This window comes from Rhineura floridana, chromosome 5 (assembly GCF_030035675.1).
Source record: "Rhineura floridana isolate rRhiFlo1 chromosome 5, rRhiFlo1.hap2, whole genome shotgun sequence".
In the NCBI taxonomy this organism is placed as follows: Eukaryota; Metazoa; Chordata; class Lepidosauria; order Squamata; family Rhineuridae; genus Rhineura; species Rhineura floridana.
The window spans coordinates 171,746,225-171,772,567 of record NC_084484.1 but is presented as its reverse complement, the minus strand read 5'-3'; the positions used below and the strand labels follow the sequence as shown (position 1 = coordinate 171,772,567).

The following is a 26,343-nucleotide window of genomic DNA, read 5'->3' as shown; positions in this document are numbered from 1 at the left end:
AGGTGGGTCAGAGGAGACATGATAGAAGTGTATAAAATTATGCATGGCATTGAGAAAGTGGATAGAGAAAAGTTCTTCTCCCTCTCTCATAATACTAGAACTCGTGGACATTCAAAGAAGCTGAATGTTGGAAGATTCAGGACAGACAAAAGGAAGTACTTCTTTACTCAGCGCATAGTTAAACTATGGAATTTGCTCCCACAAGATGCAGTAATGGCCACCAGCTTGGATGGCTTTAAAAGAAGATTAGACAAATTCATGGAGGACAGGGCTATCAATGGCTACTAGCCATGATGGCTGTGCTCTGCCACCCTAGTCAGAGGCAGCATGCTTCTGAAAACCAGTTGCCGGAAGCCTCAGGAGGGGAGAGTGTTCTTGCACTCGGGTCCTGCTTGCGGGCTTTCCCCAGGCACCTGGTTGGCCACTGTGAGAACAGGATGCTGGACTAGATGGGCCACTGGCCTGATCCAGCAGGCTCTTCTTATGTTCTTATGTTTAACCTCAGTTTCATAATTTTGACTTCTAATGATAGTTCTGGTTTAATCTGTTTTAACACCCAATTATTTGTCTTTTTTGCAGTCCATGGTATCCGCAAAGCTCTTCTCCATCACCACTTTTCAAATGAGTTGATTTTTCTCTTATCCACTTTTTTCACTGTCCAACTTTCACATCCACACACAGAGATCGGAAATACCATGGTCTGAATGATCCTGACTTTAGTGTTCAGTGATACATCTTTACATTTGAGGACCTTTTCTAGTTCTCTCACAGCTGCCCTCCCCTGTCCTAGCCTTCTTCTGATTTCTTGACTATTGTCTCCATTTTGGTTAATGATTGTGCCAAGGTATTGATAATCCTTGACAAGTTCAGTGTCCTCATTGTCAACTGTAAAGTTGCATAAATCTTCTGTTGTCATTACTTTAGCCTTTTTGACGTTCAGCTGTAGTCCTGCTTTTGTGCTTTCCTCTTTAACTTTCATCAGCATGTGTTTCAAATCATTACTAGTAGTATGGTATCATCTGCATATCTTAAATTATTAATATTTCTCCCTCCAATTTTCACACCTCCGTCATCTTGGTCCAATCCTGCTTTCTGTATGATATGTTCTGCGTAAAGATTAAATAAATAGGGTGATAAAATAACCCCTGTCTCACACCCTTTGTGACTGGGAACCAATCAGTTCCTCCATATTCTGTCTTTACAGTAGCCTTTTGTGCAGAGTATAGGTTGTGCATCAGGACAATCAGATGCTGTGGCACCCCCATTCCTTTTAAAGCATTCCATAGTTGTTCATGATCTACACAGTCAAAGGCTTTGCTGTAATCTATAAAGCACAGGGTGATTTTCTTCTGAAATTCCTTGCTCCGTTCTATTATCCAACGTATGTTTGCAATATGATCTCTGGTACCTCTTCCCTTTCTGAATCCATCTTGGATGTCCGGTATTTCTCGCTCCATATATGGTATGAGCCTTTGTTGTAGAATCTTGAGCATTACTTTACTTGCATGGGATATTAAGGCAATAGTTCGATAATTACTGCATTCCCTGGGATCCCCTTTCTTTGGAATTGGGATGTGTATGGAACGCTTCCAGTTTGTGGGCCATTGTTTAGTTTTCCATATTTCTTGACAGATTTTTGTCAAATTTTGGACAGATTCAGTCTCAGTAGCTTGTAGCAACTCTATTGGTATGCCATTTATTCCTGGTGATTTGTTTCTTCCAAGTATTTTTAGAGCATTTTTCACCTCACATTCTAAAATTTCTGGTTCTTCATCATACGGCTCCTCCATGAATGAATCTGTCATCCTGTCATCTCTTTTATAGAGTTCTTCTGTGTATTGCTTCCATCTTCCTTTTATTCCAACTCGGTCAGTCAGGGTGTTCCCCTGTTGATTATTTAACATCCCTGCTCTTGGTTTAAATCTCCCTTTTATTTCTCTAATCTTTTGAAACAGGGGTCTTGTTCTTCCCTTTTTGTTGTCCTCTTCTATTTCTATACAGTAACTATTGTAATAGTTTGCTTTGTCCCTATGTACTAGTTGCTGTATTGTTGCATTTAGGGTTCTGACCGTGTTTCTATCTCCTTTTGCTTTCCTTCTCTCTTTAACCATTTGAAGAGTTTCTTCGGTCATCCATTGAGGTCTTTCTCTCTTTTTAACTAGAGGTATTGTCTTTTTGCATTCTTCCCTGATAATGTTTCTGACTTCACTCCATAGTTCTTCTGGTTGTCTGTCTACTACTTTTAAAGCCTCAAACCTGTTCCTTATTTGATCTTTTTATTCTTCTGGGGCATTATTTAAATTGTATTTTGGCATTATAATTGCTTTGTTGTTCTTCTTTAGCTTTACTCTGATTTTAGATATGACCAGCAACCCCATTTCTTCTTAATTTATCATTTCCTGCATAAAATATTTTGTAGTTGCCTGACTGGAAATGTCCCATTCCCGTCCATTTTAGTTCGCTCACACCAAGTATTGTAATGTTGATGCGTTCCATTTCTTGCTTGACAATTTCTAACTTTCCCTGGTTCATGCTTCTCACATTCCATGTTCCTGTTGTGTGTGTCATACAACTCTGGACTCTCCTTTCACATCTGTGCACATCAGCCTCTGGGCTTCCTTTCGGCTTTGACCCAGCTGCGTCATTAGTCACAGCGCTACTTGTACTTGTCCTTTGTTCTTCCCCAGTAGCTCGGTGAGTGCCTTCTGAGTCTAGCCTCTTGGTCTAGCCTCCTGACAGCATTACTCTTAGCTTCTTCAACACTCTCCCCCTCACCATGTTAAGGTGTGCATCCTAGAGGGGGTGAAAGTTATTAGGAGACCTTTATTCCTCACACAGAGCTACAGTTCCCATAGTCCTTTAACAATCCCTCTTCCTAGGGAATTGCAGATCTGTGAGGGAATAGGGTTCTCCTAACAACTCTCAACACTCTTAACAAACTCCAGTTCCCCGGGTTCTTTGGGGGAAGCCATAATAGCTTAAAATGGTATAATACTGCTTTAAATATATTGTGCAGATGGACCCATACATTCATCCTACAGCAGCCTTCTCTCTCACCCCCAACTACAATTTAAAGACCTATCCTCCACAGCTAGCATTTCATTGTTTTCTCATATTGCTAAATGTTCGTTTGACTACATCTGTCAGAGAAATTTCCCTCCCTGCGTTTCAATTTCCTTATACTGTGTGTGTTGCATGGAAAGTGTTTCCTAAATAAAAGCTGATTGATGGATGTTTGGCGTCATGGGACCTGTAGACTTGCACATGAACAAAAACATAAGAAAGAGGCAGATGGGATCTCTGTTGCCTATTGGAAATGAAAGATGCCATCTTCAATGTTGTTCTACTTCCAGAACTGCAGTGTGCACCCGCCTCAGAACAAAATCAGCCTAAAGCATATCAGATGAGGCAATAAGGACGAGGCTTTGTAAATGACAGTGACCTGGTTGTCCCAAAAAACATCTGGTCCAAACATGGTCTGGTCTCCATATGACTAAAATTATATGCATTGTGAACTTTGCATGTACACAGTATTTGACACCTGCCATGCAATTTTGCATGACGTTCAACATTTGCTAGTGTTTGACAGCTGATGTGCACTTCTATTAAATCCTGGTTGCTTTGCTTTTTTTCATTTATTCATTCCAATAGGTAATAGCAAGCAAAAGAGAGAGCTTTGTCTTTTAAGCTTATATTTCTATTTTGATTTTGAATGTTTGACAAGTATACACACACACACACACACACACTTACACACACACCACAAGAATCAGAAATTTCTTTTTCTGAAGAGCTCAGGGTGTGAACATTACTTCCCCTATAATTAATGCATGGAGAATGTGACTGGCTTCCTATAGTCATAAAAAAAAAAGAATTGAGCTTCAGTTGGTATGGCTTGAGGACATTGACAAGATGCTTGGATTGGTACAAGTGGCCGTGTGTGCTCTGGACCCTTGCCCTACATGGCTGATAAAAACTTGCAAAGAAGGGACAGCTGGTTGGGCGAGGGAGGTGCTTAATGCCTCTTTAATGCACAGGGAGTAGGCCCTGCCTGCTTAAAGGAAGCAGTGGTAAGAGTCGGACCACTCCTTAAGAAGCCTTCCCTGGATCCAGAAAGGGTTGTTGCTAATGTCCACTTCTTGGACAAAGTTCTTGAGCTGGTGGTTGCTAACCAGATCCAGGCTTTCTTGGATGAGACCAGTTTTCTAGTTCCATTTCAATCAGGGTTTAGGCCTGGTTTTGGCACAGAAATTGCCTTGGTCACCTGACCTTTGTCGGGAGAGAGATGGGGGAGTGTGACTGTTGATTCTCCTGGATCTCTCAATGGGTTTGGATACTATCAACTTTGGTATTCTTCTGAAGCAGCTGTCCGAGTTGGGAGTGGATGGTACTACTTTACACTGGAGTGGCCCTACTTGGATGGCCGTCTCCAGAGGGTGGTGCTTGGAGGATGCTGTTCCACCCCATGAACCCTCCAATGCCACAGGGGTTGATTTTATCCTCCATGCTATTAACATCTACATGAAACTGCTGAGTGGGGTCATTCAGGGATTTCGAGAGCATTGTCATCAATATGCAGATGACATGCAACTCCATTTCTCCTTTACATCAACACGTGTGGCAGTGGATGTGCTAAACCAGTGTCCATCCTCGGTGATGGCCTGGATCACAGCCATTAAACTGAAGCTCAATCCAGAGAAGATTGAGGCACTGTTAGTGGGTGGTTCTTTTGATCAGATAGGTGGGGTTCAACCTGTTCTAGATGGGGTTACATGCCCCCTAGAGGAGCAGGGGCATAGTTTTGGGTGCTTCTGGATCCATTGCTGCCACTGGAGGCACACAGGAACTGCCTTTGCAGACAGTTCAGAACCTGCAGCTAAAGCAGAATTCAGTGGCCAGACTATTGACTGGTGATAGGAGGTTTGATCATATAACACTAATCTTGGCCTGACTGCATTTGCTGACAATAAGTTTCCAGGCTCAGTTAAATGTGTTGGTTTTAAAGCCTTATGCAGCTCAGGATCCCAATACCACAGGGTCTGCCTCTCCCCGCATGAACCTACCTGGACCCTGCATTTGTCCTCTGACACCCTTCTTTGTGTGCCCCTTTTGAGGGTGGCAACATGAGATTGGGCCTTTTCAGTGGTGGCTCCCCACCTGTGGAATGCTCTCCCTAGAGAGATGCACCTAGCGCCATCAGTTTTTATATGCCAGGTGAAGATGTTTTTATTCCCTTGGGCATTTCCTCTTAATTGTTGTTATTTTTTAGTTGGGTGGGGTAGGATGTGTCCTTTTGATGTATTTTAAACGTTGGCACTGGATGCTTTTTCAAAAATGGTAAGCTGCTTTGAGACAAAAAAATTATAGTAAGTGCCAAATTATTATTATTATTATTGAGAGCCAGTGTGGCGTAGTGGTTAGAGCGTTGGACTGCGACCTGGGAGACCAGGGTTCGAATCCCCACACAGCCACGAAGCTCACTGGGTGACCTTGGGCCAGTCACTGCCTCTCAGCCTCAGAGGAAGGCAATGGTAAACCCCCTCTGAATACCGCTTACCATGAAAACCCTATTCAAAGGTTAGCCATAAGTCGAGATCGACTTGAAGGAAGTACATTGTCATTGTGTTATTATTATTATTATTTCCAATTCTAGATGTTCCTTATATTTTACAGAAAAAAGAGAAATATCTATTCTTGCCGTTGCTCTTTTTCCTTGATGACAAAAGGGCCACAAGTGACTTTAAAAAAGCTTTTGGGAGGAAACTGTATTTTTTGTATTACATTCTTGAACATATTGGGACAAGCTTGCCTAAGCAGAAAGAGAAGTACCCAAGGGCTGCACAACTCTCTTATTCTGATGCTTTTTACCAGAGGTATTCAACAGAACAGGGAGGAAACGTCCCATTTCTGACGACTTTTGGAGAGAATATAGATGAACTTGAGCAACAAGGCCAGCCATACCTGCCATTGGGTAGGCTGTGGTGGCCAATTTCTGATGATGAGTGGGAAGGGGTCAGTACTCAGCATGTCATTATAATATTTTTATCATTCTTTGCTCTTTTATGCCTCAGCTATCTAAGTGACTTGGTCTATGCCCATTGGAAAATAAGTAAAAATATAGAATAACTATACTGAAAACTAAATGAACACAGAAAGAAATTATCTCCACTCTGGGACATGCAATAGCCCCTGAGCAGAGTTGCCCCCAAACTCTGGACTTATTAACTGGAGCTGGGGAGTGTGCTGTATAGGAGGGAAGTATTTAGGGGCCTGATTCCAACCTGTCCAACAGAGGCATTGCTATGGGTTGGCCTAGGGAGCCTGCAGTGGTGACTGGTGCCCATTGGGACTGGTAGGGCAGAAGGTAGGAAGACCGACTGGCAGGTGGAGAAAGCCAAAGGCAGGCAAAGCCACCACCTGAATGTCGGTAAGCAGGCAGGCAGGTGCAGGATGGCTGAGGGCAGGCTGAAATTGCTGGGCAGTGCCCCAATGCCCCCAATGGGCCACCTTCCATGGCATAAAATGTAAATGTACTGCCTTCAAGTTGATTCCAACTTATTGCGACCCTATGAATAGGGTTTTCATGAGGCTGAGAGGCAGTGACTGGCCCAAGGTCACCCAGTGAGCTTCACGGCTGTGTGGGGATTCGAACCTGGTCTCCCAGGTCATAGTCCAACACCACGGCATAAGTGTGATATATTTGCAGGGTGGCTTTGTTTGAGGCTATATTGGGAGGCAGGATGACAAACGGTATGCCAACCAGGGCCAAGCTGCATGGTATATTCCCAGAGTGGTTTAACAATCAATCCCTCTTCCCAAGGAACTCTGGGAACTGTAACTTTGTGTGAGGAACAAGGAGTTTCCTAATGACTCTTAGCACCCATAACAAACTACAGTTCCCAGGATTCTTTGGGGGCAGCCATGACTGTTTAAAGCTATATGATACTGGTTTACAAGTATAGTACAGATGTGGTCTTTGGGTTACTAGCATTATTTGCAGAACTCTCAGCTTGATTTGGAATGTGGCTTGGCAAATAAATTATGACAATAAATGTTAAAATCCCTCAGAAACCAGCTTCTGCCCCCCCCACCTTGCCTAATGCCAAAAATCAAACCTTATTCTGCTCCTGGTAACATCACTGGAGGCCTGGCAGAGTCCAAACCACTCATCCCTATCCTCCATGAGCCCATGCAAGCCCTTATAAAAGGAACGACGAACCTACGGCCCTCTAGATATTGTCAGATTCCAGCTGACCTTTAATGTAGTGGCACCTACCCTTTGGAATTCCCTCCCCTTAAATATTAGACAGGCACCACTGTTGTCTTTTTGGCACCTACTGAAGACCTTCCTCTTTCAACAAGCTTTTAAGCAGAGACTTTGTCACAGTCTGCATCTGTGTTGGAATTACTTTTTAAAATGTTTTTAAAGTTGTTGTTTTTTAAGATGATTTTCAGATATTTTGTCTTAATATATTTTTAAAGATGTTTTGTTTTCATTATGTGACACTTTGGACACATATTGAGAAGACATGATTCACTAGAAAAGACAATAATGCTGGGGAAAACAGAAGGGAGTAGAAAAAGAGGAAGGCCAAACAAGAGATGGATCGATTCCATATAGGAAGTCACAAACCTGAACTTACAAGATTTGAACAGGGTGGTTCATGACAGATGCTATTGGAGGTCACTGATTCATAGAGTCACCATAAGTTGTGATTGTCTCGAAGGCACATAACAACAGCAATAAGGTATGATTCTATGTTTCTGTGTTTGGCTTTTACTGTACTGAAGAGTTTTAGAATAATAAAAGAAAATAGAACAGTGATGCTGGAAGGGGCCTATAAGAACATTGAGTCTTGATGCAGGTATCCAACTTAAAGCATACCCGACAGGGGGCTGTCCAGCTGCAACTTGAAGGCCTCCAGCGTTGGAGAGCCCACCACCTCCCTAGGTCATTGAACGGGGTGGTTTACAACAGATGCTGTTGGAGGTTGCTGATTCATAGGGTCGCCATAAGTCGTAATCGACTTGCAGGCACAGAACAACAACAACAACACAACAACAACAAAAAGATCTTTTGTTTTTAATATGTTTCGAAGCCTTTTGTTTTGAAGAGATTTTAGTGTTTTTGTTTGCCACCCTGGGCTCCTTCTGAGAGGAAAGGCAAGGTATACATTTAATAAATAAACAAATAATTCCCACTGGCCATAGCCAGGATGACCAGTAGTCAAGGAGGATGAAAACTGCAGTCAGATGTTTTTCGGAGCACCATTTATTTATTTCAACTTATTTATATACTGCCTAATCACACAAATGCCTAAGCAGTATACAGTCAGATTGCAAAACACGCTGTGTCCAAAATCAGTGAGAATGAATAACGAAAACAGAAAACTTGCTGAAGATGCCTGCTGAAATAGAAAGGTCTTGTCAAGCGCCTGGAGCTGAACAAAGAGGGAGAATGCCTAATCTCTGCAGAATCAGGTCCAAAATAATGAATGTGGCGCTCCTGGTGGTTATGTGCTGCCCATGCCATGGGGGACCACTAACAGAGACCTTGTTCCCAGATCTTTATAATGCAGGGATGGGAAACCTTTGGCCCTCCAGATGGTGCTGGACTCCACCTCCCATCATCTCTGACCATTGGCCATCCTGGCTGGGCCTGATGGGAGTTGGAGTCCTACCATATATCTTGCTTCATTGCCCCATTTCATTCCCATTTACCTTGTGCTAGCCACAGCAACGGGGACTTATTGCTGGAGGCTTCCAATCACACATCTTTCTCTCCCTACTTCCTTGCAAATAGCAATGGCAGCATCCCAGGCACCATGCTTGTTGGGAAATATAGTTCCCAGGGTGCCCACAATATGGTTTCCAGCACCCTGGAAAACAGCAATGAACAAAATCCTTGGGGTGCTGCTTTTGCAGCAATTAGAGAGGGAGGGAGAGATGCCATTAGGGATAAAAGGATCTGTCAGTTTCCATTCTCTTTTGAGCTCCTGGAGGCCTTCAAGAGGCAGCTGGACAGCCTCCTGTCAGGTATGCTTTAAGTTGGATTCCTGCATTGAGCAGGGGGTTGGGCTTGATGGCCTTATAGGCCCCTTTTGACTATGATTCCTTGGACGAAAGGTGAGGTATAGATGTAATAAATAAATAAATACAATAGAGGTACTGGTAGCCAACATTGTATGTGTGTGCCATTCATTAGGATTTAAGGTCCGGGGGGGGGGGAAGGTGTGTTTATTTGCCAGGAACCACGAGAGCTCTGTCTCCTGTACTGCAGAACTGGATAACTACACAGTATACAAACATTTGGGTTTAGGTGCAGGACCTCCAAATGAAGACAAATCTTGAGCCTCGGTGCTTCTGGCTTTTGTTTGCTTTTGTTTATATTTATGTTTTGGCTTACGTAAATTCGCCTTTATCATCTTTCCTCCACCCCAAGTCTACCTATTTTATTTTATTTTATGGTAATTAAAAACTAAGTCTGCTGATGCGTTGACCTGCAGATCCCACTAATGAATGACTCATTATGTTTGGGTTTTTTTTTAATCCTATAGGGAACATTTTATTTGAACCCAGTTTCCTTCGGGCTCTGGTCTGGCGATTACAGAAATAACTAGTGACTGCTTAATTATTCACCTCATTAGCTTCCTATTAATAATAAATACCAGGAGGTCGATATATATAATTACACTGCTAGTTTAGGAAGACAAGACTGAGTATAGGTGGCACTTTTAAAATGCAAATCCCATTTGCAAAACATAACAAAAAGACCCCAAGTGGGTACATTTCATTATTACTATTTCTCCTTCAGATCATAGGTGGTTGCCTTATAATGAGTCAGACCTTTGGTCCATCTACCTCAATGTTATCCAGTGTAGGCCGCTGTTCATATTGCAGGTCATAGGTGAGGCAGAGGCTAGTTTGGATACTCTGTCCAACCCCAACCCCCAAAACAAAAACAAAACCTGTAGCTCTCAGGTTGCAGCAAAGGTCAAACCTGCTTAAATTGCCCCCTGCTCAGTGCAGGTATCCAACTTAAAGTATATCCAACAGATGGCTGTGCAGCTGCCTCTTGAAGGCTTCCAGTGTTGGAGAGCCCACCACGTTGCTAGGTCATTGGTTCCTTTGCCATACCGCTCTAACAGTTAGGAAGTTTTTCCTGATGTTCAGCTGAAATCTGGCTTCCTGAAACTTGAGCCCATTATTCCATGTCCTGCACTCTGGGACGATCGAGAAGAGATCCTGGCCCTCCTCTTCTTCCCAAGTCTCAGTGAAACTTATTTGGCTTTCAGATCTGAGGTCCCTGAAACTATTAATAGAACAGACTTTGCCATGTTTGGTGTCATCCCCAAACCCAAACTGAGGGCAGAACTGCATGTTCTGCCAGTATGACACACTCATCCTAGGATTGTACCATTTCAAAAATGGAGATGGAGGGAGTGTCACATGATTGAATTTAACCTCTGTATCAGAAATGCTCTGCCTATAGAAAGCTAGCATGTCAGAGGTTATCATACTTTGGACACATCATGAGAAGACATGATTCATTAGAAAAGACAATAATGCTGGGAAAAACAGAAGGGAGTAGAAAAAGAGGAAGATCAAACAAGAGATGGATTGACTCCATAAAAGAAGCCACAGACCTGAACTTACAAGATCTGAACAGGGTGGTTCATGGCATATGCTACTGGAGGTCGCTGATTCATAGGGTTGCCATTAATCGACTTGAAGGCACATAACAACAACAAAGAAGTTTGCAAAGTGTATGCCATTTGCTGATATGGGGAGGCGTTCAATCATGCATTTCCTCACTTGCATTCCTGCAACAGTACAAAGTGGAACCACCAAACTGCACGAACAAATCCATTTAAAATGTATTCCTCCTCCATGCCTATTTATGAGCTTTCTTGGTTAATATTCAGAAAAAGCTCATATGCTAACTAAGAGTTCTTGCAAGACTGTAACGTTGCCATCAATAATCAATATTTTTATTAAATTTTATAAACCATCTACAGCCATACTTCCCTGAACACGCCCAATCTTGTCTGATCTCGGAAGCTAAGCAGGGTCAGGCCTGGTTAGTACTTGGATGGGAGACCGCCTGGGAATACCGGGTGCCATAGGCTTAGAGGAAGGCAATGGTAAACCAACTCAACTTGGGACAAACTGGAGATGACATTTGTCACATAGTTTGGTTCTGCATTGTTCAGAGCGGTGGAATGAGCTAAATTGGGATCATGGCATGAGGTGGATCAGGAGACAAGATTAATACTTTGTGTTCACCACAGTCCTGCTAGGATTCCTCAGGCATTTTTGCCTGAAGATTGAATCCCAACATTCAGTTCAAGTGTGCTTTAGAAAAAATGCTGATGACAACCGTAATATTTAGGGATGTGGTGCAATCCAGCTTTGCCTGCATTGGACCACCAGTTGAACAGAGCACCCACTTATGTTTGAGCTGCTCAAGCAGGGCCAGCCCCAGGCATGCCAGGGCCCTTGGGCACCAGCCTGCCCTGGGCCCCTCCACTCCCCTTTTGCGGTCCAGGACAGCAGCCACAGATTGCAGGACAGGAGCTTCCGAGCCGCCCGCCATCCCCCCGCTTCACCTACCTTTCTCTCTGCTGTTTTTCGCAGCTACGCTCGTGCATTGCTGCCATCAACCAAGATGGTGGCAGAGGCTTCAGCCCCTTAGGGAAACCTTGGCCGCCATCTTGATTGATGGCAACCCTGTGTGCATAGTGTGCGCAGCCACAAAAAACAGCAGAGTGAAAGATAGGTGAAGTGGGGGGATGGCGGGCGACTTGGAAGCTCCTGTCCTGAGATCCGCGGCTGCTGTCGCAGATTGTGAAAGGGGAGTGGAGGGGCCCCTGTAGCTCCAGGGGCCCTTGGGCCAGTGCCCCACCTGGCCGCCCTTTAGAACCAGCCCTGTGCTCAAGCATTGCCTTAAAAAAGGCAGAGTAATTACTGTTTATGCAAAATCCATGAAAAATATGTATATAATATGAATAATTAGGAATAGAAGGATCTGTCAATTTCAGTTCTCTCATTTTTCCAATCTTAAATTCAGTTTGTCTGCATTTCTACAGATACTTGCAATTTTTTTGTATTTAAAAAATCCTCATGGAAATTCTTCAGAATTTTCGTGTGAATTTCTCCTAATAATCACATTTTTGTATGGAGTTTTGATTAATGCACACATTTTTTTCACTCATGCATTTTTATGCACACTTTCCCCTAATATATGCATATTTGTAAAAGCTGTTTGTTTTGAGAATTGTACTGCAAACTTCAGGAAGTGTGAATTTCAAAGGACAGTTGTGTTTTGGTTCTCCTTTTGTGGTGTATTGGCCCTCCAGGTTTGCCATACCAACAACTGCTGAGTCAGCCCCAGGCTGTGGCAGTTTCAGTTCCAGGCCTGCCTTATGCTGTGGGCCTTGTTCTCTGCACATGATATGATTAGTTATAGTAAAGTTCCAGTTGTTTAGATCCTCTGTGTGGCCTCTTCCTTCATACTTTTCTCCTTTGGTTTTGGAAAGTGTGAATTCGATAGATTGCATTTAAACTGAATCAAATTTCTCCCCCATCCCTATGTATAATGCATATAAAAGTGTCAAGCCTGTGTGATACCATATCTCTGCAGGATAATTTTATAAGTAGTAATACATTAGTATTTTATATAGTTACATACATAGTTGCATGCATCGGTTTATGTGCTGATCACTTTAGGAAACCTGGAGGAATGTATATGTGCATAACATGCATAATATTATACATATAAATAACGTGTTTGAGAACGCATATAATAAGTGAGAATTGTCCGTATTTTTAGTGGAAACAGTAAAAAAAATGCTTCTTGTTGACATCAAGGAGCAAGATGGGAATGAGGAAAACAAATCATGTAGATAAGCTCAACGTGAAGATCCCCCCCCCCGAAAATTCCATCCCTGCTCATAAATGAACTAATCCCAAAATTAAGACATCGGGAGTGCATTTATCAGTAATGGCTGTAGGCTAGTTTGACCCTGTCTTTAACCATTCTCTCACGAAAACTTGCAACAGTGATATGCTTTTCTTCTTCCCCCTTTATCATTTCCTTCAAGAAGGAATAATTTCTCTCCCTGATCTAGTTAAGCCACCCTCATCATCCGAAAGCATGTTTCATACAAGCTTGGGATGATCCCTGGCTTTATGATAGTTTGGAGCCTTCTGTAATTCCCAACAATAAGATTTATTTTCAGATAGCTGAAATGGGTTGCAATGCATTTTGTTCATAAAGCCACACAAGGTCTTCGGGGCAGAAAAAGTGCAGGTCTAGACAGAATTATCTCTGAAGCTGAGAGCTATGCAGCTAAGGGTGTCCATGGAATTTTAAGCAGATTCAGGATGGCAATATAAGCAGAAGATTGGGACATTCTTGCTGCTTCTGAAAGACATTATTAGGAGAGAGAGAGAGTGAATCACTGAGACATAGGTCACTCAGCGCTGTACCACAATCTTCAGACTGTTATGGAGATGCCTTGCTGGTGCCAGCCCCGGCACCTGGAATCTTTGTGCAGCTGTAAGGGGCCCAATACCTTGGCAGCTGTTGAGGGTCCAGCACCCCGCCATTGATAGGGCTGCCATATTCCAGTTGCATATATATATTATATATGGTGCAGAGCTTGGAAAAGTTACTTTTTTGAACTATAGCTCCCATCAGCCTAATCCAGTGGCCATGTTGCCTAGGGCTGATGGGAGTTGTAGTTCAAAAAAGTAACTTTTCCAAGCTCTGATATGGTGTCTCTAGATAGTAAGTAGTCTATAAATGGAGATGATGCTGATATGTCCTTACACATACTGACTTGTACAATAGCTTATAAAGTTAGTTATGAATGTTATTCTGTGTTTTAAGAGCAGTTTGTAGATTAAAACTGCTGAACACTGTACTGAGAGCCGTGGCGCAGAGTGGTAAGCAGCGGTAACGCAGCTGAAAGCTCTGCTCACGGCCGGAGTTCGATTCCAACGGAAGGAGGAAGTCGAATCTCCGGTAAAAGGGGTCGAGGTCCACTCAGCCTTCCATCCATCCGTGGTCGGTAAAATGAGTACCCGGCATATGCTGGGGGTTAAAGAAAGGTTGGGGAAGGAACTGGCAATCCCACCCCATATATACGGTCTGCCTAGTAAACGTCGCAAGACGTCACCCTAAGAGTTGGAAATGACTCGCACTACAAGTGCGGGGACACCTTTACCTTTTTTTTAAAGGTAGGACTGCTATATTCCAGTTCCACAAAGCTGGGCAGGCTAATTGGCATATTACACAAATTATGTGCTAATTATGCAAAGTAAGCATATTAAGGGTTGCATTGTCCAGTTGTTTTGTTTTTTGTGCCTAGTAATTACCACCAAGAACTGGGGAAGCATTGGGGAATTTTTTTATCTTAAAAAAACTTACATGTTCAGCCTTGAATGCCTAGACTGTAGTTTCCAAAACTGTGGAATATTTATTTATTAAGAGGATTTATATCCTGTCCTTCCACTGTTAAAAACAGCTCAGAGTAGCTTACAAACATAATAAAAACAATAAAAATACACAATCCATGTAAAAACAAAATAAAAACACAAAATAGAAACAAACATGTCAATGCAGCAGTATAAAAATCCACCATAAAACAAGAAGCCAGCAAAGTATCAATTAAAAGCAATATTGTGAGAGAGAGGTTTCCTGTACCAACAATTGTGTGTGTGTTATGTGCCTTCAAGTCGATTACAACCTATGGTGACCCTATGAATCAGTGACCTCCAATAGCATCTGTCATGAACCACCCTGTTCAGATCTTGTAAGTTCAGGTCTGTGGCTTCCTTGATGGAATCAATCCATCTCTTGTTTGGCCTTCCTCTTTTTCTACTCCCTTCTGTTTTTCCCAGCATTATTGTCTTTTCTAGTGAATCATGTCTTCTCATTATGTGTCCAAAGTAGGATAACCTCAGTTTCATCATTTTAGCTTCTAGCGATAATTCTGGTTTAATTTGTTCTAACACCTAATTATTTGTCTTTTTCATGGTCCATGGTATCGGCAAAACTCTCCTCCAACACCCCATTTCAAAAGAGTTTATTTTTCTCTTATCCACTTTTTTCACTGTCCAACTTTCACATCCATAGAGTTTGGGAATACCATCGCCTGAATGATCCTGACTTTGCATTTGAGGACCTTTTCTAGTTCTCTCACAGCTGCCCTCCCCAGTCCTAGCCTTCTTCTGATTTCTTGACTATTGTCTCCATTTTGATTAATGACTGTGCCAAGGTATTGATAATCCTTGACAAGTTCAATGTCCTCATTGTCAACTGTAAAGATACATAAATCTTCTGTTGTCATTACTTTAGTCTTTTTGACGTTCAGCTGTAGTCCTGCTTTTGTGCTTTCCTCTTTAACTTTCATCAGCATTTGTTTCAAATCATTACTGGTTTCTGCTAAGAGTATGGTACCGTCTGCATATCTTAAATTATTGATATTTCGTCTCCCTCCAGTTTTCACACCTCCTTCATCTTGGTCCAATCCCGCTTTCCGTATGATATGTTCTGCGTATAGACTAAACAAATAGGGTGACAAAATACAGGTAGACACTCCTGTTGCATTCACTATTACATTTACAATTGTTTTGAAAGGAATTGATTACTGTTACTCAAAGGTAATCACTACAATTACACAAAACCTACAGTGCCTACAAAGTGCTGGCCTTGGTTGCTGCACACAAAGTCGCCTAAAACAACATTAAAAATAATCACACACACACACACAGAGGTAGTAGAATAATTCTATTTATCCATAAGAAAGTAATGGTGGTCTCTCTGCTGGTAAGGGAGGGAGGGAGAAAGGTAGAGGTCACTCCTCAGATCTTTGCACATCAAATCAAGTGCAACCCCCCCACACGCATTCAGCCAGCCAGCATAATCTGTCTCACTCAACCACCTCCCAGACCCTGCCCTGCCACCAACTGATACTCACCCAAGCAAACATTTTCCCCTGAGATGCAAAAAAGTTAAAACACTGCAAATGCAGCAAAGTAGGCAGAGAGGGCAGCAGAGGCCACTTTGCATGCCAAGGACAAACACAGTACAGGCATGCCCCGCGTTAACGTTTGCAATGGGACCGGAGAGTATACTTTAAGCGAAAATAAACTTTAAGTGAAGCAATTGTCTTCACTAGTACTGCAGGCAAGCACCACTAGATGGCAGCGGCATCATGCCAATAAAGTGTACGTTATTTAGAAGCGCGCAAACGTTAAGCGGGATATGGGGACGTATGGAGCATGTACGTTATAGCGAGGCTACGTTAAGTGAAGCGACGTTAGGCGGAGTATGCCTTTATTCACACACACACACACACACACACACATGCACACACACATCTTTCACCTCCACAGTTCTTTATCTCCATTCTGCTGCTGCCTCCTTCTCCTCCTTTATCCATGTTCTTGCCCTCCGGCTCCGTTCTCCCTCCACTCCATTCTTCTCCACTACCGTCCATTTTTTAAAACAATTGGTTTCTCCACTCCACCCCTGTCTCGCTCTCTACCTCCTCCCTCGTCGCCTCCTACCCACCCGCAGAGCACAAGGGAAGAGGGACGCTGCACAGAAGCCCAGTTTGAGGCACATGATTTTCATCCACAAATCAGAGGAGCAGAAGACTTCCCCTGCTCCGTCCCCCTAAGTAATGCCCAAAAGTAATGCTGGAAACATTACAGTTACTCCTCAAAAGTAATAAAATTACTCCTATTACAATCAAAATGTAAGGGAATTACCCACTTGTTCCTCAAAAAAGTAATAAATTACAAGCATTTCGTTTTTTGTAATTAATTACTCCCATGCTGTGGGCAGAGTATATTTAATTAGATGGGCTGCCCTCCAAAAGTCATACCAGTCCTTCAGTTCTATCATTCTCTGACACAGCTAAACCCTGTTACTATGTGCTTAACCCCATTAAGTTGCTCTTGAGAGACTGATTTAGATGCCTTACCCTTATTTTGGACTACCAATCCGTTTCAGCAGCTATTTAGAGTTTTTGTGCAGGACAAAAGCATCCAAAATGATTCCTTAATTATGATGTGATGTTTGATGAATAATCAGAAGATTTATTCTTATAATCAGATATTGGGGCGGGGGGACAGAAACCAATTTGCAATGGACTGATAACCCGAAGACTAATGGCTTTTATTTTTTGAAATGTTTGGAGATTCACTTTTTCAACTATGTGTTTTGGTTTGGGAAATGCAGATGAGGGGGGAAAGTGGAATGACAAATAGCAAGAAATGATAGTGGTCCAAAGAATAAAGAAAAGGAGCTTCTCACATTAAAAAAAAGGCAAAAGAGAAATGAGTTTTTCACAGGAGTGTTCATTTTTTCCATGTTGTTCTCTGACATTTTAAACCATTCTGGAGAGTGTTTAAAACCACCAATGTTGCATTGTGGCTAGGGTGTTCAAGTCCAACACTCTGTCCCAGGTATTCTCTGACAATGGCCTCCAGATGTTGCTGAACTACAGCTCCCATCATCCCTAGCTATTACCCATGCTTGCTAAGGCTGATGGGACAATAGTTCAGCAACATCTGGAGGGCCAAAGGTTCCCCAACTCTGCTTTATCCCAGGGGAAGCCAATATGGTGCCCTCTAGATGTTAGACTACAACTCTCATCAGCCCCCAGCTGGCATAGTCAATGACCAAGGATGATCAGAGTTGTAGTTCAACATCTGGGGGGCATCAGGTTGTGGAACACTGCCTGTGCTATAGGCCAGGGTTGCCCAAACTGTGATCCATGGACCACCAGTGGTCCACAAGCTTCATTCAGGTGGTCCATGGCATTCCGTACTAAATAGTCATATTTTTAATTGCTTCTTTTATTTCTTTTATTGTAGTTTATTGCATTATAGTTTGAATTCTACAAAATGCAAATTTTAATAGTATATGAAAGAAAAGAAGCAATAAAATACAATTAAAAAGAGGCAGCAGGACAGCCAGCTGCTGGGCATGCTTTACGTTGGATTCCTGCACTGAGCAGAGGGGTGGACTCAATGGCTTTATGGGCCCTTCCAACTCTACTTTTGTATGTATGTATAGCATCTTGTACAGCACAGTACAATTGCTGCAACAAGCAGGAAAAAAAGTCATTAAGTGATCTGACAAGACCATCAGCAATTTTCAAGTGGTCCGTGGGGAAAAAAAAGTTTGAGAAACACTGCTCTATGGTTAACTGTTTGGACATACTGTGTCCTTAATGCTTTTGCCAGATCTAGAGGGATGCCCTTGAAATATTGGGTGGGATATTATGTTGATTAATACCTGTCATGAAACTGTTCCAGGTGGCATAGGAGTTCAACTCAGAGGCTTGTCCCTGAGAGAGGAGCCAGGGATTTGCCAACCAGGGATTGAACCAGTGACTTTATTCAAACAAAGGATGTGCTCTGCTAGTGAGCTACAGCCCGTCTCTTGTAATACGTCCCCCAGCCTCCTTTGTCGCAGGGTTTCATACTTGAAAAAGGGGAAGAAGACTGAAGAAGGGTTGATGCTACTGCAGCAAACAGGCAAGGGGAGTTGGGTTGGAAGGAGGGATTCAGACCCTAATGTGGTCCTGATGATGTCTGTGAGAGCACCACCGGGTTCACGTTGGTCTCCGAATAGAACCTAAACTTCAGCTGTTGCCCACATCAATTTTGTATTGGTAAAATCTTTGATATTTGCAGATGTTCATGTACTTTTAAACTAAGCAGTATTTCTATAATATGGAGATTAATGCCGGGACAACAAAAGTAGATTTTGTGATCCCTTATTGTTGCCAAGAGCTTTATACTTCGTGCTTGGAAGGATAAACATCCATCATCCATCATGCAATGGTCTAAGGACCTTACCACCCTTACTGCATTTGAACATCTGGAGAGCTTATGTTGACCTTCAACTGGTCCAAAATGCAACAGCCAGCTACTGTGGCTGGGGATGCTTTTAGAACTCATATAACCCCTGTTTTAAAACAGTTGCATTCATTGCCAGTTTGTTCCTGGACCCAAATTAAGGCACTCGCACTAGTGGTTAAAGCCCTAAACAATTTAGGCCCCAAATACCTGAAAGATCGCCTCCTTCCATACAGACCCTCTCGGGTGTTGAGATCAGCCGAAGGGTCTTTCTTGGTAATTCTGCCACCCCCAGAGGTTTGCGGTGGGTATGGTGGCCTGGGAAAGGGCTCTCTCTGTGGCAGCCCCTAAACTGTGAAATTCCTTCCTCACAGATGTGCACCTGGTACCTTATGCTGTACAGTTTTAGGTGAATGCTGAAGACGTACGTCTTTACCATGGCCTTAGACACCTGAGATGTTTGTTTTCAGGACCCACCCAATTCCCGTGATTGTAATTTGTTTTGTTTTTAACTGAATTTTAAACTGCTGCAACCCGCCCTGGAACTTGCTGGTGAAGGGCTGATGAGGAGGAAGAGGAGAAGGATATTGACTTATATGCTTAATTTTAGATGGAAGTACTGATAGCTATTGTATTCTCAATGTTGGCTCGCATGTTATTGTTACTGTTTTTTTCTTTTCCTTTTTTCTTCTATGCTAAATTTGAAACAAAAAAATAAAAAAGAGTAAAACTCAAACATAAAAACTGAGAAGTTTTTCCTCCCCTCCCCCCCCCCTGGATTTCTAGCTCGACTTGCCCAGCCCGATCCAACTTCAATCCAGGGTGATTATAATTTATTAAATTTATATACTACCCTTAGCTCAGGGGAGCAAACAAAAACACTACAAACAGTCTAAAAGATCTTAAAAACAGACTTTAAAATATATTAAAACATCTTTAAAAACATCTTTTTAAATGCAAAGTGTTTAAAACAAGTAATTGCAACACAGATGGAGACTGGGGTAAGGTCTCTACTTCAAAGGCTTTTTGAAAAGAGGAAGGTCTTCAGTAGGTGCCAAAAAGACAACAGAGATGGTGCCTGTCTAATATTGAAAGTGTTGGTGCCGGAACACTAAAGGTCAGCTTCCTATGTTGTGTGTAGTGGAGATGGTATCTGCAGGAGGCCCTCACCTGCAGAGTGCAGTGATTGACTGGGTATATAAGGGGAAGACGATCTGGTTACAATTTGTGCATTACTCCTTTGGGTCCAGCTGACAACACTTGTGTTCTTCCACATAATCCTTGGCTACCCAGGCAGTTTAGCACATAGCAAGGGCTCATTATTCACCGGCCTAAATTGATTCATCATGATTCATTTTCCCCTCTCTAATCTGCATGCATCACCATAAATTATTAATAAATTCTTCATCATCATTATCCACACCATAAATTATTTACCTCGCTTTTCCTTGGCTCAGCACTTCCCCCACCCACCCAATATTACCGCAGTCCCTTCCAATATAAAATCTAAATTTTGTTTTGTATAAAAGGGCAAGGATGGGGGGTAGCGTGAGAGAAACAAAAGTAGATTTTCATTGTGTTTCTACCAAGGCCACTTTCACACCATACATTTATTCTACTACTTTTCCACTTTAAGCAGTTACGGCTTCCCCCAAACAGGGCTGGCACCAGACTGATGTGGGCCCTCGAAGATAGCAAATATAGCCAGTTCAGAGTGAGAGCAAATGCAGGTCAACGTTCTCACTTTGAATTGGTAAACTACATTTCACCCCATTCCAATCACTGGACCTCTGTTTCCACATGAGTTTGCACGCAAACATATGCTTTCTGCCAATGCTGAAAGTTTTTGGCTAAACTTTTGGCTCAGTGTCTTTTTTAAAAAAATGAAAAAGCACCAAATGTTTTGACTTGCAAGATTAGGAATCCTTCTTGCAAACATTTTCAGTCTTCTGCATGTGGGCTGCAGACGGGAAGCACCAGATGCGGTATGCAAATATAGCGGTGGCATATTGCGAACATGTTGTTTCTGCTTCCTGTTTGTCACACAGGTTATATTTAAAGCTCCAAGTTCTCTAGTTTTTAAAGATCTAGTACATGGGTTTTTGCTTTGTTTTTAAAAACTAATCAAGACATGTATTCTGAGCTACATGTTGCCTGAAACGGCTTAGGTATGAATGCATTATACCTAGGACTAGTTTAGTGGTCAAACACATGTTTTGCATGTAAAAGGACCCAAGTTCAAATTGTCTCCAAACAGAGGCAATCCCATCACACAAAGGTCCCATTTCCCGACAGAGCAGGGAACAGGCCCTCTCTGAAATCATGGAGAGCCACTGTTGGTCAATGCAAACGAGGGATGGGAAATGTATGGCCCTCCAGATGTTGCTGGATTACAGCTCTTATCATCCCTGATCTGTGGTCAGCTGGGGCTGATGCGAGTCATAGCCCAACTCCATTGGACAGCCATGGGTTCAGGGGACAGCACTGAGCTAGAGAAACCAACAATTTGACTTGATACAAAACAGCATTGTTGAGAAAACTGCCTCCTTTGCACATATATATATTTAATGCCCCTCCAAAAGAAGGCTTCCAAATGCTGTCCCGATGCTTCAGTTACAAACTTAACTTTTTTTCACAGAGTTTATTCCTCTTCCTGCTGTGTACTCAATTGGTTCTAAGCTTAACCAACAAAGCAGGCCCATGGGATGCAAGCAGGAAGGACCGTAGCTCAGTGTTAGAGCATCTCCCAGGTTCAGTTCCTAGCACCTCCAGGTAGAGCTGGGAATATCTTCTGTTTGAAACCTGGGAGAGCCACTACCAGCCAGTGTAGACCAGAGCTTGGAAAAGTTACTTCTTTTTTGAACTACAGCTCCCATCAGCCCCAGCCAGCATGGCCACTGGATTGGGCTGATGGGCGTTGTAGTTCAAAAAAGTAAATTTTCCAAGCTCTGGTGTACACATTACTGAACTAGATGGACCAATGGTCTTCCTAAGTTCCTCATTGTGGTTCTTCAGTCTTCTCCATCTGGCCCTCAGCACTCCCTCCAGCCATGCTCCCTTCCTGGGCCCCACCCCCACCCCGACTCACCACGCCACGCCCTGGCTCTGCTCTGTGCCTTCCTTGAGTGCCTTTGCCTGGCTGGAATGCATCCTTGATCCGTGATAACACCTCTTGATTGCCTGTATGGAGAGATGGGTGTTGGGCTGGTGGCGGCATAGAAACGCCTGACTCTCCAATGACCAGAATGTAGCCAAATGTACAAACGTATGAGTCACATCATTTGATGTGCCTGTAGAATCATAGGATAGTAGAGTTGAAAAAACAGTGGGAATGTGGTCAAGCACTCAGCAGGTTACAATTCATGGCTCATGCATTGGGCATGGGAAGGGGCCATAATGGGGTAGGGGTCAAATGGTTCAGTGGTTAGAGTATTGGACGGGAAAGATCTGAGTTCAGTACTCCAGTTGTCTGCAAAGCCAAATGAGTGACCTTTAGCTAGTCTCTATCTCTAATCGTGATTAGATATCTATGGCTTTTTTAATGATAGTACTCACTGGTTTGGAGTAGTGGCACCTCCATTTTGTGCTGGCACTCACGGCCAGAGCTCGGAAAAGTTACTTTTTTAAAACTACAACTCCCATCAGCCCCAGCCAGCATGGCCACTGGATTGGGCTGATGGGAGTTGTAGTTCAAAAAAGTAACTTTTCCAAGCTCTGCTGACGGCACCTTTATCAAGATAAATCTCTGTTTTTTAGACACACACACACAATGCTAGACAGTGGAAGAGGCCAGTCTCTTCACACCATTTCATGGCAATTGGATGCAAGGCCCTGAAATAGGTAACCTGCCCAGCTTTGCTTGGGGTTGCCGGCTGATCCCAGCTCGCCACACTGTTCTGAACAGATTTGAATCCAAGCCATACTTTTTATATTTGTCTGCTGCATTACAATGGTATCCTTAATGTAGGAACACCCAAATGGCTGCTTTTAAGGTTCTGGAGAGATGTGCAGATAGTCAGAGCTCAAGAATGCTCCAAGACCCATATATGCAAGAATGTAGGCACCCTCCCTTTTTGCAGCCTATATAAGCCCTCCCCCAGCCCATGTGACTATGGCCAGGGGTAGAGCTATTACAGGGACCAATCGTGCAAGTTGTACTTCATGACCATTCCCATAACTCTTAGAACCAAACATATTTGCCAACAGGAAAATAATGTTTCACTGTGGATTGCCTCTTGCGGCTGTCTGTGCTCTGCAAGCATTCTTTCTTTCTCGCCATTATTGAGATGCTCCCTCCTCCCATTTCACCCAAGATCTCGACTATGAATAATTCATTCTGACCAATTTGGACATTTTTTTTTTTTTAAAAGGAAAGGCTGCATACAGTCTACTGATTAAATCACATTAAGAATAGTCGGGTGAATATCTTATTCAACAAATTAGCCTCTTCTCCCACGATAAGATGTACTTTCTGAGTTAATGACTGGGCATTTTGATAAGAACAAATGCAATTATTTTACAGTCTATGCTCTTTAGAGACCAGTATCCTTCATTTTCATGGACAAAATCCTCTGGTGAGAAAGCATTATTGGAACAGAGGATTTTTTCAAAGAGTCACCGTGCATGCCTATAACTTAGGGGAAATGGCATTTCTTGGAAAATAAATAGCACGGGGGGAAAGGGTGGTACTAGAGAAAGCACTGAGCTTTTAATAATGACAAGAGTCATTAAGTCGGTTTCCCCCACCTTAACAAACTCCTTTGCTGCTATTGCCTCTGATTCTCTTCAGAAGTTAAACGGGAAAGAGAATAGGCTAATGAAGGTAGGAAAGGGAAACACAGGCACTTGAGTGAAGGCAGGAAATGGAAACACAAGAGGCTCGGCATCAGAAATGCTCCAACTCATCTCCAAGGGCAATTGTCACTATTATGGAAGAGAAGGAAAAACCCCAGGCAACATCTGTGATATGAATTAGAAGAACTGAACTGCCAAGTGGCTGTCGTTATCTGGTTCCTTGTCCACGGGTAATCTTGAATGGGAGCGACTCCCCCCACCCCAAAAGCAGAGCAGGCCCAAGACATTTTGCTACCTGAGGCAAAGGACAAGATGGCGTCACCCCCCCCACTCCATGTACAGAAGCCAACAAGACTACTACAGTGAAACTTGTAATAATGCAGGGTACGAGGGACAAGGGGTGCACCCGCGTTATAGGGGTTCCGCATTATAATGAAAACTGCTGCATACAATATTTTACTCTGGGGATATTGTCCTGTAGTGGTTAGAGTGTTGGACTAGGACCTGGGAGACCAGGGCTTGAATCCACACACAGCCATGAAGCTCACTGGGTGACCTTGGGCCAGTCACTGCCTCTCAGCCTCAGAGGAAGGTAATGGTAACCACCTCTGAATACCGCTCACCTTGAAAACCCTATTCATAGGGCCGCCATAAGTCGGGATTGGCTTGAAGGCAGTCCATTTCGATGTCATATTCAAATTCATGGTACAATGAGACACCTTATAATGCGCTTCCACTGTAGCTGAATGTTGCTTCAGTGCTGATAATGGGACAGCATCCTGCAGTGATCACAGCACAGTAGTTTAGGGGACACATGGAAGGCTACCAACATGCACACATTCTTCCCTCTGTTCCAGACCTTTCATCATTTGCTGTTTGAGGCACCAGCATCATTCTGCCTAATGACAGGGCCCTGCCCACAAGTCCTATGGCTCACACTGAGACAGCCACTGAGGAAGGGCTCCCAGTAGGAGGACAGGTGGTCAGCCACTGAACTTTGCACCTTGCAGGTGAGGAGTCTGCAATCTCTGTCGCTTCTGCCCACCAGCCAGCTGAGGCTGCTCATTCTGCTAGATCAGAGCTTGGAAGATTACTTTTAAAAAGTAATAAATTACAGTTACAGTTACATGGCCCCCCAAAAGTAGTAATTACCGTTACAATTGCAATTGCTCTGAAAGTAACTGATTACTTTACTTTTACTCAAAAGTAATTGCTACAATTACATTTTAGTTACTTTTTTAAATAAAATTGCCCACAAGGTGCTGGCCTTGGCTGCTGCACATCTAAGTAGCCTAAAACAACATTAAAAATAAGCACATACACTCAGAGGGTAGTAGTATATATTTTTTATCCATAAGATTAACAGAATGGCATAACAGAATCTCACATCCCCTCACCCCACCCCCAGCAATGATACCCCAACACACATATTTTTGTATATATATATATTGCCTCCAGCTCTTTTCTCCTTCCACTCCTGTCAATTTTTAAACAATTGTTTTCTCCACGCCGTCTCACTCTCCACCTCCTCCCTTGTTGCCTCCTAAGCACCCATAGAGCATGAAGGAAGAACAATGCTGCACAGAAGCCTCATTTGAAGCACAAGATTTTTATTCACAAATCAGAGGAGCGGAAGACTTCCCCTGCTCCCCCCCCCAAGTAATGCACAAAAGTAATGCTGGAAACATTACAATTACTCCTCAAAAGTAATGAAGTTACTACTCATTCTATTACCAGCAAAATGTAATGAAGTTACCCACTCGTTACTCAAAAAACTAATAAATTACAAGTAATTCGTTACTTGTAACTAGTTACTTCCAAACTCTGTGCTAGATGACTCTGAGGGTAGAAGCAGGCACCCACTGAGGCCACCCAACAGCACCATAAAGCAATAATGTAAGCCGGTGGGGAAGCTTTTGCAATCCAAGGACTACATTCCCTTCTGGTCAGCTTTCCAAGGGCTGCCTGCCAGTGATCGATAGGGATGGGAACTGTCAGCTGGTGCCGGTTTGAAACCTAACAGGCTGGTATCGATGTGAGTTCGTTCTTTGTTTGCAAGCTGCTGCTTTTACCAATCTGGTTTCTTCTCCCTTGGGAGAAATATTGATATTAATATTGATATTCTGTAAAGAAATATTGATAAATTAAAAGAAATCAATAAATTAAAAAAATGTCTATAAGATATCAATATAACTATTTTAGATATGGATATTTTTTAATAAAAAACAATTTCTGGAAACAGCAGTGGAAAATCACTGCGTAAAAAGCTGATCCGCAATGATAGTGATTAAGTGAATTAATGGAAAATTTGGCATCAAATCCAGATTGGGCAGAATTCTAGCACATCCCCAGAGCTGGGCTAAAGTGCATGGAGCAATGAATGTAAATTTTAGCTGTACACAGTAGGCTAGTTTCTACATACACTCACACATACACTTCTGTCTCCTTCCTCACATCTCCAGATAAGCAAAAGGCATTATCAGAGTTCAAGGATGCATTTCAGTCAGGCAAAAACATTCAGGATGTGAAGCAGGGCCAGTGAGAGGTGTGGCCTAGTATGAGGGCAGGATAGCCTGGGGCAGTGGTGGCTAGTGGTCAGTAGGGCAGTGTAATCTGCCCCAGGTTTCAGTCCAAACTTTCAAGGAGCTGTCCAAGGTGCTTCAGTCA

General features: G+C 42.9%; 1 pseudogene; it reads left to right on the top strand.

The window, feature by feature from the left end:
* Nucleotides 1–11,010: 11,010 nt before the first annotated feature.
* Nucleotides 11,011–11,129, top strand: LOC133386270 (5S ribosomal RNA; annotated as a pseudogene).
* Nucleotides 11,130–26,343: the final 15,214 nt, after the last annotated feature.